The sequence below is a fragment of the Stegostoma tigrinum genome, chromosome 22 (genome assembly GCF_030684315.1).
Source record: "Stegostoma tigrinum isolate sSteTig4 chromosome 22, sSteTig4.hap1, whole genome shotgun sequence".
NCBI classification, from domain to species: domain Eukaryota; kingdom Metazoa; phylum Chordata; class Chondrichthyes; order Orectolobiformes; family Stegostomatidae; genus Stegostoma; species Stegostoma tigrinum.
In genome coordinates, this window is record NC_081375.1 from 53485480 (window position 1) to 53500147 (window position 14668).

Here is a 14668-nt window from a genome sequence, read left to right on the forward strand (position 1 = left end):
TTCTTCCAAAATTTGCTTCCACCACTCTCCCCCGCCCCTTCGCCTGGCCACTCGAGCTGCACCAGCACTGACCTTCATCAGTTGCTAGAGTTGGTCAAATACTAGGAGCTCAACAATAGAAGGGGAGGCGATGGCCCAGTGGTGTTATCGCTGGGCTGTTAATCTGGATCAAAAACAAAGTTGCTGGAAAAGCTCAGCAGGTTTGGCAGCATCGGTAAGGGAGAAAACAAAGTTAATGTTTCGGGCCTGATGACCCTTCCTCCGAGTAAGGGTCACTGGACCTGAAACGTTAACTCTGTTTTCTCCTCCACAGATGCTGCCAGACCTGCTGAGCTTTTCCAGCAACTTTGTTTTTGATCCAGATTAACAGCATCCACAGTTCTTTTGGGTTTTTTTTGTTAATCTGGACGTCCTAGAAATTCAAATTAAAATCTTACCATAGAACATGGTGAAGTTTGAATTCAGTGGAAATCTGGAATTATGAATCTAATGATGACTAGGAAACATCGCCTATTGTCACAAAAAACCATCTAGTTCACTCTAGAGAAGAAAGCCGCCATCTTTACCTGGTCTGACCTCCATGTGACTCCAGGCCCCAGCAACGTGGTTGACTCTGGGCAATGGATGAACAAAAAATGCTGCCCTGGCCAAGGCTCCCTCATCCCATGAAAGGCGAACTGTGGGTCGGGAGGCTAAAGACACATTAAGCAGAGTTTGATTTGGTTTATTTATTGTCACATGTATCTTGTTCCAAAATGCAGTGCAAGGTGTTGTATAGTCTTCCCTCCCTCTGGTGCCACCGCAAAACACAGGAAAATAAACCAAAATAAGGAATATAAAGGCAGTAAAATGGAGACATAAAGAAAAAGTGCTCAACTTTACATTTCTTCTTATTAAGTGCTCCGGCATGGCCTTTGTTATGCTTCTGCGAGTTGCCAGTCTCCGGTGCCATCTCACCTCCACTGGCACCCTTTGCCACTATCAGTGCGCACTGGACATCACCAATGCAGCTGCTGCCAATGCTGCTGGGTCTCCTTGTGGTCCCAAACACACCTCTGCTGATGCCACCTTGAATCTGCATCGGACGCAGACGCCATCACCATCTTATCGGAAGGAACAGGAGCAACAGGAGAACCACAGCTCCTGGCTGCTCAGCATTCTCGTTAGTCTTATTGGCACATGTGATGAGGACAGAATGGAGCCTGACAGTGATTCCTCCCATGGTTCAATAGTACCACCAATCACCACTGCCCCAGAATGCACCAAGTCACAGAAGGCATCGGCAACTGCCCAGCCAAACCTATCAGAGGAGCTCAGACTGTTGGAGAATTGAGTGGCTGGCAGTTACTGATTCTAGTCTCTGAGGTTAGAACCAATACATATATCCCCTGAGTTATTATCCCTCTAGGCCACCTCATCCCAAACCTTTGACAGGTTTCAGCAGAACAGAATGAAAAGTTATAGGGTTCCACTCCTCTAGCTATTCATCTCTCAGGTACAGTGTGTTCATTTGAGGTTTGGAGCTGAGGCAGAAGGCATCAGGCTGCAAATGTGTCCTGTTGTGTTGATGCCCCTGAACAGTTTAAACAGTGCACAGTGGATAAACCTGTCACAAGCTGAACACAATACACAGAGGAAAAGATCAGTTGGCAAATTCCAAAGAGATTAATTTCAGCCCCCCAGTGATCATAACTATTATGGTTGAGGCTGGAGGAAGTGCACTGATTCACTCCAATCCCAACACTCCAATGTAATTCTTTAACCCCGTTCCCAGTATGGCCAATCCTCTACTTTCTCTATGTTAGAAGAGCCTTCCAGCAGATTTATTTCCTAATCTCCGAATTGTTCATTGATCATAAAATGATCATAAAATGCAATCAGTGAAGATGGAAAAAGTGGTTAACTATTTACAATATGAAAGTATAAATGTTTATCTTCAATTAAACCCCAGACACACCCTCACAAATACAATGGGTACAGGGTAGATCACTGCTTCCACTTTGTAGTGATCCACTTTTAGAACAAAATAAACTTATCTGTCCAATAAATCTTAGTCCTTGAGGCCAGAGAAAGGCAGTGTAGCGTGTTCAGACAGTTGTCAATCTGGGGTGAGTAGTTGGAAATAACTGTCTGGGTCCCTTGCCAATAAATCTTCATCCAGAAACCCAGTAGCGGGGATTTTTCCATGTGCTCATCAGGGGACAGTCAGGGTTCAGATGGGACCAGGATCATTGTGGGTCGCACACTGAAACAACAGCAAGCGGATTTTATTTCCAGTAGCGGGAGAGCTGAGCAGGCAGGTTCTTCTCCTGCCCCAGTCTGGCCACCAACTAAAAAATCGAAACAAATGTGGAAGCACTGAGTCATTAACCCTAGAGGGAAGTGGCAGGAAACAAGGCTTTCGAGAAATGCCTTGCTAAAAAAAAATCCACTATCTTTCATTGACCTCATTTAAAAAAAACTCCCAGTTTCTACAAATCCTCAAACTCAAGTCCATAAACTACAAAGACACTGAAATGTAACGGGCAAAATAATGTAAAGGGTTTTTAATTGTAACCATTAATTCTTTGTGAAATAAAACTTGTCTCTAAAATGCCATGTGGCCATGTCTCTGTGCTGCTGGATGTGAGTCAGAGTCTAGTTTCGAAGCCTGTCCTTGTAGGTAGGACTGGTTCTGGGGGAGCAGGATGGGGAACTGGTACACTGGTACACTCGGCAGGACTCTCAAATTCCAGAACCAAGCATCCTGTCTCCGGTCTCTGCCGTAACTGGAGCCTCGGCTCTGGCTCTCAGCAGCTTATTGTTATCCCCTGAAATCTGGTGAAGTATGACCAGGGATTGCGTAAATAACCGACATGCCCTCTGGTGAACTGAGACTGTATCGATAAAAGAAAGATTTACATTTATAGCACACCCCTTGGCTGTTCCACGGCAACTTACGGCCAACAATGCATTTTTCTGAAGGATTGCCGCTGTTGCAATATTGGGAAATTTGAAGCCAATCTGTGCACAGCAAGATCCCATCAACAGAAATGTCATCATTTGTTTTAGTCCATATTGACCCAGGAATAAATATTGGCCAGCACTCGGAGGAAAAAAACTCCTGCAGCTCTTGCTAGGATAGTGCCCATGGGATGTCTCACGACCTCCTGACAGGATTCACATTCAGCTGTGATTGAACATTTTATCTGAATATCAGCACCTTAACAATGCAGCACTCCCTCGGCACCGCACTAAATTATACACCTAAAGCATAACTACGGACACGGATGGTGTGTAGGATGATCGTTCTGAAGGAGTTAACATTTGTGTCACATTGAGTTCCACTACATCTGAGGATGTTACACAGTCTTTGCATGATAGTAATTGAGATCAGCATGAATTCCCAAGAGGGCTGAAGTGTGCTTCTCATGGCCCTAAATCATTACGCTAAACTTTATATTGTGCTACTGTGCAATAAACCAAATTGTTTTGTGAGATAAGTGCCTTGTTTAACACTCACAGAGTCATAGAGATGTTCAGTGTAGAAACATTCCCTTCTGTCTAACTCGTCCATGCTGACCTGATATTCTAAACTGATCCAGTCCCATTTGCCAGCATTTGGCCAGTATCCCTCTCAACCCTTCCTATTCATGTACCCATCCCAATGCCTTTTAAATGATGTAACTGTACCAGCCTCCACCACTTCCTCTGGCAGCTCCTTCCATAAACACACCACCCTCTGTATGAAAATCTTGCCCTTTAGGTCCGTTATGAATCTCTCCCCTGTCACCTCAAACCTATGCCCCTCTAGTTTTGGACTCCCCTAACCTGGGGAAAAGACCTTGGTTATCCACCCCATCCATGTCCCTCATGATTTTATAAGCTTTGATTAGGCCACCCCCACCACTCCCCCGACAGCCTCTGACGCTGTATTCAGTTGTGGGACATGGGTGTTGTTGCCTTAGCCAGCATTTATTGCCTGTCCCTTGTTGCCCCTTGAGAAGGTGGTTGTGAGCTGCCTTTTTGAACCACTGCAGGCCCCCTGCTATGGGTTGGCCCACAATGCCCTTACTGAGGAAAGGCTAGTCAGCCTCTCCCTATAGCCCAAACCCTCCAACCCTGGCAACATCCTTGTAAATCTTTTCTGAAACTTTTCAAGTTTCACAACTTCCTTCCTACAGCAGGGAGACCGGAATTGCACATAGATTTCCAGTAGTAGCCTAACCAATTTCCTGTACCACCTCAGCTTGACCTCCCAACTCCCACACGCAATGCACTGAGCAGTAAAGGCAAGCGTGCCAAGCACATTCTTCACTACCCTGTCTACCTGTGACTCCTCTTTCAAGGAATTAAGAACCTGCATCTCAAAGTCTCGTCGTTCAGTAACACTCCCCAGGACCTTACCAATAAGTGTGTAAGTCCTGCCCTGATTTTCCTTCCCAAAATGCAGTACCTCACATTTACCTACAGGGCTCCTTGGCCCACTGGCCTATCTGATCAAGATCCAGCTGTATTTTGAGATAGCCTTCTTAGCTGTCCACTACACCTCCAATTTTGATGCCAACTACAAACTTACTGACCATACCTCCTAAGTTCATATCCAAATCTTTAATATAAATGACAAAAAGAGGTGGTCCCAGCACTTATCCCTGTGGCACACTGATAGTCATAGGCCCCTAGTCTGAAAAGCAACCCTCCATCATAACCCTCCTACCTTTGAGTCACTTCTGTATACAAATAGCTAGTTCTCCCTCTGTTCGGTGTGAACTAACATTGTCAAGAAATCTACCATGAGGGACCTTGTCAAACAGCTTACTGAAGGCCATATATATCACGTTCACCACTCTGTTTTCATCAAATCTCTTCATGACTGGTTCAAAAAACTCAATCAAGTTAATGAGACATGATCTCCCATACACAGCCATAATGACTATCCCCAATCAGTCCTTGCCTTTCCAAATACATGTAAATCCCGTATGTCAGAATCCCCTCCAACAACCTGGCCTCCATTGAGGCCAGGATCACTGGTGTATAGTTCCATGGCTTTTTCTTACAACCTTTCGTAAATAATGGCACCACGTTAGCCAACCTCCAGTCTTCTGGCACCTCACTCATGGCTCTCAATGACACAAATATCTCAGCAAGGGGCCCAGCAATCACATCCCAATCTTCCCACAGAGTTCTAGGGTATACCTGATTAGGTCCCGGAGATTTATCCACCTTTATGCATATTAAGACGCCCAGCGCTTCCTCCTCTGTAATATGGACACTTTTCAAGATGTCACTGTCTATTGCCCCACGTTCTCTAGGTTCTATATCCCTCTCCACAGTAAACACTGATTCAAAATACTCTTTTGATAAAGTTCCCCACGGCAGGCTGATGAAGAAAGTGAAGTCACATGGGGTCCAGAGTGTGCTAGCTAGATGGATAAAAAAACTGGCGAGGCAACAGGAGACAGAGGGTAGTAGTAGAAGGGAGTTTCTCAAATTGGAGACCTGTGACCAGTGGTGTTCCACAGGGATCTGTGCTGGGACCACTGTTGTTTGTGACAGACGTAAATGATCTGGAGGAAGGTGTAGGTGGTCTGATCAGCAAGTTTGCAGATGACACTGAGATTGGTGGAGTAGCTGATAGTGAAGGGGACTGTCAGAAATTACAGCAGAATATAGATAGACTGGAGAGTTGGGCAGATAAATGGCAGATGGAGTTCAATCCAGGCAAATGCGAGGTGATGCATTTTGGAAGATCTAATTCAAGGGTGAACTATACAGTAAATGAAAAGCCCTGGGGAAAATTGATGAACAGAGAGATCTGGGTGTTCAGGTCCACTGTTACCTGAAGGTGGCAACGCAGGTCAATAGGGTGGTCAAAAAGGCATATGGCATGCTTTCCTTCATTGGGCGGGGCATTGAGTACAAGAGTTGGCAGGTCACGTTACAGTTGTATAGGACTTTGGTTCGGCCACATTTGGAGTACTGTGTGCAATTCTGGTCGCCACGTTACCAAAAGGATGTGGATGCTTTGGAGAGGGTGCAGAGGAGGTTCACCAGGATGTTGCCTGGTATGGAGGGTGCTAGCTATGAAGAGAGGTTGAGTAGATTAGGATTTTTTCATTAGAAAGACAGAGATCGAGGGGGTCCTGACTGAGGTCTACAAAGTCATGAGAGGTTTAGACAGGGTGGATAGCAAGAAGGTTTTTCCCAGAGTGGGGGACTCAATTACTAGGGGTCATGAGTTCAAAGTGAGAGGAGGAAAGTTTAAGGGAGATATGCGTGGAAAGTTCTTTACACAGAGGGTGGTGGGCGCCTGGAACGCGTTGCCAGCGGAGGTGGTAGACGCAGACACATTAGCGTCTTTTAAGATATATTTGGACAGGTACATGGATGGGCAGGGAGCAAATGGACACAGACCGTTAGAAAATAGATGACAGGTTTAGACAGAGGATCTTGATCGGCGCAGGCTTGGAGGGCCGAAGGGCCTGTTCCTGTGCTGTAGGTTTCTTTGTTCTTTGTTCTTTGTTTAAGTATCTCACCCATCTTCTGCGGTTCCACACATAGGCGGCCTTGCTGATGTTTATTCTCTCCCTAGTTACCCTTTTGTTCCTAATGTATTTGTAAAATTCCTTTGGGTCCTCCTTAATCCTATTTGCGATCTCATATTCCCTTTTTGCCCTCCTGATTTCCCTCTTGAGTATATTCTTAATGACCTTATGTTCTTCAAGGGATTCACCCGATCCCTGCTGTCTATTCCTGACATATGCTTCCTTCCTTTTCTTGGACAGAACCTCACTTTATCTAGTCATCCAGCAGTCCCTACACTTACCAGCCTTGCCCCTCACTCTAACAGGAACATACTGTCGTGAAAACAGCAAATGCTAGAGATCACAGTGGGCCAGGCAGCATTTCTGGAGAGGAAGTAAACCAATGTTTTGAGTCTAGATGAACATACTGTCCCATTTTTGTAGGCTTTTCGAATATCTGCCCCCAATCAACTTTTGAATGCTGTCAAAATTAGCCTCCTTCCAATTTAGAACTTTAACATTTAGACCTGGCCTATCCTTTTCCATTGCTATTTTAAAAGTAATAGTGGCCACTGGCCCCAAAGTGCTCCCCCACTGACACCTCAGTCACCTGCCCTGCCTTATTTCCCAAGCAAAGGTCAGGTTTTGCACCTTCTCTAGTAGGTACATCCACATACTGACTCAGAAAACCTTCTTGTACACACTGAACAAATTCGTCTCCAACCAATCCCTTCACACCACGGTGGTCCTAGTCTGTGTTTGGAAACTTAAAATCCCCTGCCATAACCGCCCTATTATTCTTACAGATAACTGAGATCTGCTTACAAATTTGCTTCTCAATTTCTAGCTGTCTAATGGGGGCTCTGTAGTACAATCCCAATCAGGTGATCATCCCTTTCTTATTTCTCAGCTCCACCCAAATAAATTCACTGCACATACTCCCTGAAATATTGTACCCAAGTGCAGCCATGACGTTATCCATAATTGAAAATGCCATGCCCGGACCTCTCTCGCACACCCACCCACCACGACCACCACAACCCCCACCCCCCAATCTTTCTATCCTTCCTATAGCATCTATACCCTGGAACATTAAGCTGCCGGTCCTGTCCATCCATGAACCATGTCTCTGTGATCGCTATGATATCCCATTCCCATGTTCCCAATCATAGAACATAGAACATAGAAAAGTACAGCACAGAACAGGCCCTTCGGCCCGCGATGTTGTGCCGTGTTTGTTTGTTTATCGGTGACAGACCACCAACGTCCAGAGATGCTTGAAACTAACCAGATGCCGTGAAAGGTCACTGCCTGGTCAGCAGCCGTAAGAGGTTCCTTTTCTCACCTCCCACATGCTCTCTCAGTTCCTTGAGTTTTAAAAGTACCTTTGTTTTGATCTTGGTTTCAATAAAAAGCATGAGGCTGTGCTGAGGAAGTGCAGCACTGATCGGAATGCAGTCCTTTGGACCAAACATTGATCCAAGGATGCTTTATCCTAACTGGGCAAATGCATAAAGTCCTCAGAGCACTACTCCTGAGAATTGCAATGGGAAAGTATCCCTTTCGTCCAGGCAATATTTATTGCTCAAAAAAAACACCAGAAACAGAAAGCAGACTGCCTAGCCAGGGCCACTTTGCTGTTTCTGGGAGTTGCTGAGCATAAATTCACTGTAATTTGAATTAGATGTCATGGTCACATGTGTTTGTGTTACAGGGATGCAGAAGTACAGTGAAAAGTGTATAAGGTCACCTTTGCCAACACCATCTTAGATACAAATGTACCTCGGTACAAAACCTCATAAAGCAGAAAAATAAAGAAAGGAAGTTGAAAGGTCAGCATTACAGTCATTGCTTAGCCATGGGCCTGGATCTGGGCTCTTCCACCCCAACACTGAGGCCATCGCCAGCACTAAGCAGTCAACCTGCCTCGATTGCCCTTATTGTGCGCAGCTGTAGAACCCCATTGCCAATCTTCAGCGCTATGTTGTCTCAACCAGCGACCCCACCTGCACGAGACTGCACTGGGCCTCAACTCGCTACCACTGATGCTGTCCAGGGACCAGAGGTAGGTAGAAAGAACACAAGAACATAGGGAAAAAAAGAGAAAAGAAATAGACAGAGCAGAAAAATCCTGGGTCAGGAGTCCGACTCCACCCCCAAATTGAAATCCAGTCCTGACTGGGAGGCCCTAATTGTTGAGTTTCTAACATCATCACTGGCAATAAAACACTTTGAAATATCTGATGAGCGCGAGAAGCAGTACGTAAATACCGATAGTTCCCTTCTTTGCAACAGCAGAAACATGAATAGTTTGGGTCAAAGTTTAGTCCTAAATTAAGGCTTGGCAAGAGCTGTGTCTCTAAACGCATTCTCGATATTGATCCTTGAAGTTATTTGCTGTTTCGGCATTTCTACATCAATTAAAGGGGTTTTATGGTTCCTCTGTTCAGTTGGGCGCCGATATTAAATATTAATTTGAAAACAAAGTACACTAGCTAACTATTTTCAAACTATTTGAAACAATTCCCAAGGCAGCAATCATTATTGTTACTGTTTGCCTGGTTTTCATATTTCTTTTTCAATTTATCCCCTGCATTGATGACATCGCCGTAAATTCAGTTCAAAGGAGGCAGTCCATTAATTAAAGGCCAAATGCTCGCACAGAATTGGTAGCTAACGTATACTGTAAAGAAAAGTTAAAAAGAAATTGGAAAAGAGAGATTGAAACATCAAATATTTCACAGGTTCACAGGTATGCAGACCTAGAATTGTGGAATGGGGACTGAGTAGAGGTGGATTTACTCGATATCTAACCCGGTGCTGTCCTTGTTCCGGGAGTGTTTGATGGCGACGATGAGGAGAGAGCTTCACTCTAAATGTAACCTTGTGCTGCCCCTGACCTGGGAATGTTTGATGGGGATGGTATAGACAGAGATTTACTCTGTATCTAACCCCTGTTTACATTAATAGAGGGTGGAAGACAGGTGAACAAATACTCAATCTTTTCAATAGCTGAGTGTGGAGGTGACAAAGGAATGTTTCAGTTGTGGTGGAGCAGATGTGGAGACCAAGATGGGCAATATTCTGGAAGTGGAGGTAGCTGGTCTTTGTGATGGAGAGAATATGAACGTAGGATATAAGAGCATGAGTAGGCCATTCAGGCCTTCGAGCCTACCCCACCATTCAATAAGACCATGGGTAATCTGATTGTGGTGTCAGTTCCATTTTCGTGGCTGCAGCCCATCTTCCTGAGCTCCTTCAATCAGTAATCTCCGTAACTCAGGCTGAAATAAATGTGATGATTCATCATCCACAGCTTCAGGGTCCTACACTCTAACATGCCTTTAAGAGGAAACATTGCTCCCTGTCTCTGTCTTCAAAGATAGATGCCTAATTCTTAAGCTATCGTGCCCAGATCCAATCTCCCCTACAATAGGAAAAATTCTCCAGGTATCCAATCACTCAAGACCCTCACAATCCTATACATATCAATAGAAACATAGGAGATAGGAGCAGGAATAGACCATTTGGCCCTTGGAGGCTATTCTGCCATTCATTCTAATCACAGCTGATCATCCATATCAATTATTCCCATTTGCAATGACGGAAGAGCCCAGCACATCAGTGCAAAACATACGGCTGAAGCATTTGCAGCAATGTTCAGCCAGAAGTGTTGAGTGGATGACCCATCTCAGCCTCCTCCAGTGGTCCACAGTTCTACAGTCTTCAGCCAATTCAATTCACTCCACATAATATCAGGAAATGGCTAGACACAAAGGCTATGGGCCCTAACAATATTCTGGCAAAACCCAAGAAGATTTTTGCTCCAGAATGTGTTGAATCCCTAGCCAAGCTCTTCTAGTACAGTATAGCTCTATCACTGCTGACTTGTGCCTTGTAGGGTGTGGACCAGCCCTGGGGAGCCTGGGGACGAGTTACTTGCTGCAGGATTCCCAGCGTCTGACCTGCTTTTGTAGCCACCATGTTTATATAGTGACCCCAGTTGAATTTCTGATCAATGGTAACCCCCAGGAGTTGATCATGGGGTTTTCGTGATTATTACACCATTGAATGTCAAGGGGTGACATTATATGGTCTCTTATTGGATGTGGTCATTGCCTGGCATTTGTGTCCAATGAATTTTACTTTGTCACCAAGGATACCCGTGGAGTGTCCTCTTGCAGTGAGTTGTTTAATTGTCCACCACCATTCATGACCAGATGTGGCAGGACTGCAGAGCTTGACTGCAGAGATTAGAACTGATCTATTGGGTTGTAGGATCACTTAGCTCTGTCTGTCACTCCCTGCTAATGCTGTTTGGTGCACAAGTTGTCCTGTTTAGGAGCTTCACCAAGTTCACACCTCATTATCAGGTATGCCTGGTCCAGCCCTCCCGCAGTCTCCACTGAACCAGGATTGATCCCCTAGCTTGCTGTCCCTGATATGCACTAATTATCTGGATCTTGGTGTGTAGGGAACAATTTCAAAGCTTTCAGACGACACTCAACTTGGAAGAATTGTAAACTGTGAGGAAGACAGTGCGGAACTCCAAAAGGACATTGACAAGTTGGTGGAGAATGTGGATCAGTGGCAGAAACTAGAATACTGTGAGGTGATGCACTTTGCTTGGAATGACATTGAAGAACAATATCAAATAGAGGATACAGTTCTAACAGAGGAACAGAAGCACTGAGACCCTGGGGTATTTGTGTACTGATCATTGACTGTGACAGGATAAGTGGAGTGGGAAGTTAATAACACCACGGCAGATGAATTCAATTTTTAAAAATCTGGAATTAAGAATCTACTGATGACAATGAACCCACTGCTGATTGTTGTAAAAGTGCATCTGGTTCATTAAAGCCCTTCAGGGAAGGAAATCTGCCATCCTTACATGATCTGGCCTACGTTTGACTCCAGACCCAAAGCAATGTGATTGACTCTTAGTTGCCCGTTGAAATGGCAAGCAAGCCATTCAGTTATACCGATCACTACAAAGTCTCAACGAGATCATACCGGGCAGATTACCCAGCATCAAACTATGCACACGAAAAGACAGTCCTATTGACCCGGCAAATTCGTCCTCACTAACATCTGGGAGCTAGTGCCAAAATTGGGAGAGATGTCTCACTGAGTAGTCCAGTATCACCTGGACGTGGTCATATTTAAGTGATCATACCTTACAGACAGTATCCCAGACACTGACATCATCATCCCCGGATATGTCCTGTCTCACTGACAAGACAGTGCCTGTCGAGGTGGGGGCATAGTGGTATACAGTTGGGAGGGAGTTGCACTGGGAGTCCTCATCATTGACTCCAGACCCCAGAAAGTCACGTGGTATCAGGTTAAACATGAGCAAAATGATCGTGGTTGTTGGATGTCAGTCATCTCAGCTCCAGGACATCTTTGCAGGAGTTCCTCAGGGTAGTGTCCTAGGCCCAACCATCTTCAGTTGCTTCATCAATGACCTTCCCTCCATCATAAGGTCAGAAGTGGGGATGTTTGCCGATGATTGCACAATGTACAGCACCATTCGCAACTCCTCGGATACAGAAGCAGTCCATGTTCAAATGCATCAAGATCTGGACTATATCCAGGCTTGGGGTTACAAGTGGCAAGGAACATTTGTGCTACACAAATGCCAAGCAATGACCAATAAGCGACAATCTAACCATTGTCCTGTTATATTCAATGGTGTCACCATCACTGAATTTCCTACTATCAACATCCTGAGATTATCATTGACCAGAAGCTCAACTGGACTCACTACATAAATGTACTGGCTGCAAGAGCAGCTCAGAGGCTAGGAATACTGCGGTGAGTAACTCACCTCCTGACTCCCCAAAGCCTGTCCACCATCTACAAGGCACAAGTCAGGAGTGTGATGGAATACTCTCCACTTGCCTGGGTGGGTGCAGCCCCAACAACACTCTAGAAGCTCTGACACCATCCAGGACAAAGCAGCCGCTTGATTGGCACCACATCCACAAGCATCCCCTCCCTCCACCACTCACGCTCAGTAGCAGCAGTGTGTACTATCCACAAGATGCACTGCAGAAATTCACCAAACATCCTCAGACAGCACATTTCAAACCATCGACCACTTCCTCTAGAAGGATGAGGGCAGCAGATACATGGGAACAGCACTATCTGCAAGTTCCCCTCGAAGCCATTCACCATCCTGACTTGGAAATATATCGCTGTTCCTTCACCGTCACTGGGTCAAAATCCTGGAATTCCCTCCTTAATAGTATCGTGGGCCAAGCCACAGCATGTGAACTGTAGCGGATCAAGAAGGCAGCTCACCCCAACTTTCTCAAGGGCAACTAGGGATGGGCAAGAAATGCTGGGCCCAGGCAGTGACACCCAAATCCCACAAATTAATTTTTAAGAAGATGGCCAGGTGGCAGGACCAATCCAGAATGCCACAGGATATACCAGAGAGTTAAAAGAATCTGTAGTTACTCTTGAGTGAAATAATGGGAAAGAGACGGGGTGCGGGAAAATCCCTCAGTAAAGCTTGGAAGGGCCTAAAATAGTGCAAGAGTAATTATGGGTTGGTGGGGTGGGGGAGGACAAAAGTGAGACAGTAAGAAGCAAGCAGGTAAACAGCTACAATATTACAGGAAACATTCCTTAATCATTGTATTTTTAATCCAATGAGGAATGAAGCAAAACTGGATTCTGAAGAATGAAGCGGAGCAAATATGACATCTGGTCAATCATGATCACAATCTAACATAACAATGTGTAGAGCTGGATGAACACAGCAGGCCAAGCAGCATCAGAGGAGCAGGAAAGCTGATATTTTGTGATCATAATCTAATCATGTTTAAAGTATTTTGGAAAGAGATAAAGAAAAATCAGAAATGCAAAATGGATGGGGGATCATGCCAGTAAGGTTTCCAGCTCAGGTTGATTGGAATTAATCCTGGCCAAGTAAATAGTAAATGAGATATGGTTGGCCTTCACGAAAGAGGTAGTTTAGATTCCAAGTCAAAGTATATTTGCACAAGGAGGCAGATTAGGACATTGTAGCTAAAACAGAAAAATGTCAATTACAGAATTCAGATGAAGACCAGACAGAATAAATGCAATGCAGTAGATTTTTAATTCCAGATTTTTACAAAAATTTTTGAAAAAATTTTAAAAATTAAAAAAAAACTCTTCCTATATATGAGGTATGACACCAACCAGCAGAGCTCTCTCCCTGATACCCATTGATTCCAATTTTGTTAGGGCACTTAGATGCCCACTCAGTCAAATGCAGTAATGCCACCAGCTGGCACTTATACCTCGCCTCTGGAATTCAGCTCTTTTGTCCATGTTTGAACCAAGGCTGTAATGAGGTCAGAGGTCATAGTCTTGGTGGAACCCAAACTGGGCGTCACTAACCAGGTTATTACTGAGCATTTGCTGCTTGTTAGCACCGTTACTGACACCTTCCATCACTTTATCGATGATTGAGAGTACACTGATGGGGCGGTAATTGGCTGAATTGGATTTGTCCTGCTTTTTACGTGCAGGACATACCTGGGCAATTTTCCGCATTGTTGCCTAGATGCCAGTGTTGTAACTGCATTGGAGGAACTTTGACTGGGGGAGCAGCAAGTTACAGAACAAAAGTCTTCAATAATATTGCTGGAATGTTTTCAGGGCCTTTACCGTATCCAGGGCCTCCAACTGCTCTTTGATATCACGTGGAGTGAATCGAATTGGCTGAAGACTGGTGACTGTAATGCTAGGGACCACTGGAGGAGGCCAAGATGGATCATCCACTCAGCACTTCTGGCTGAAGATTTCTGCATAGATGCACGAGAGTTTTAACAGGCAGTAAGGGATGGCCACGCAGACCGGTGCACTGGTTCCCTGGTGCACCAAAGATAAGGGGTGATTGGATTGTGGTTTATATTTATAACTTAGACTTGAATGTAGGAGGGCTGATTAGTTAGATTACAGATGATACAAAAGTTGAGGGGGTGGTAAATAATGAGGAGGACAGCCTTCGACTACGAGAGGATATAGATGGGCTGGTCAGATGGGCTAATCAGTGGCAAATGGAATTCAGTCTGGATAAATGTGGGGTGATGCATTTGGGCAGGATGAACAAGGTGAGAGACTACATGATAAATGGTACATGGTAGGATCCAGGGAAGCACCAA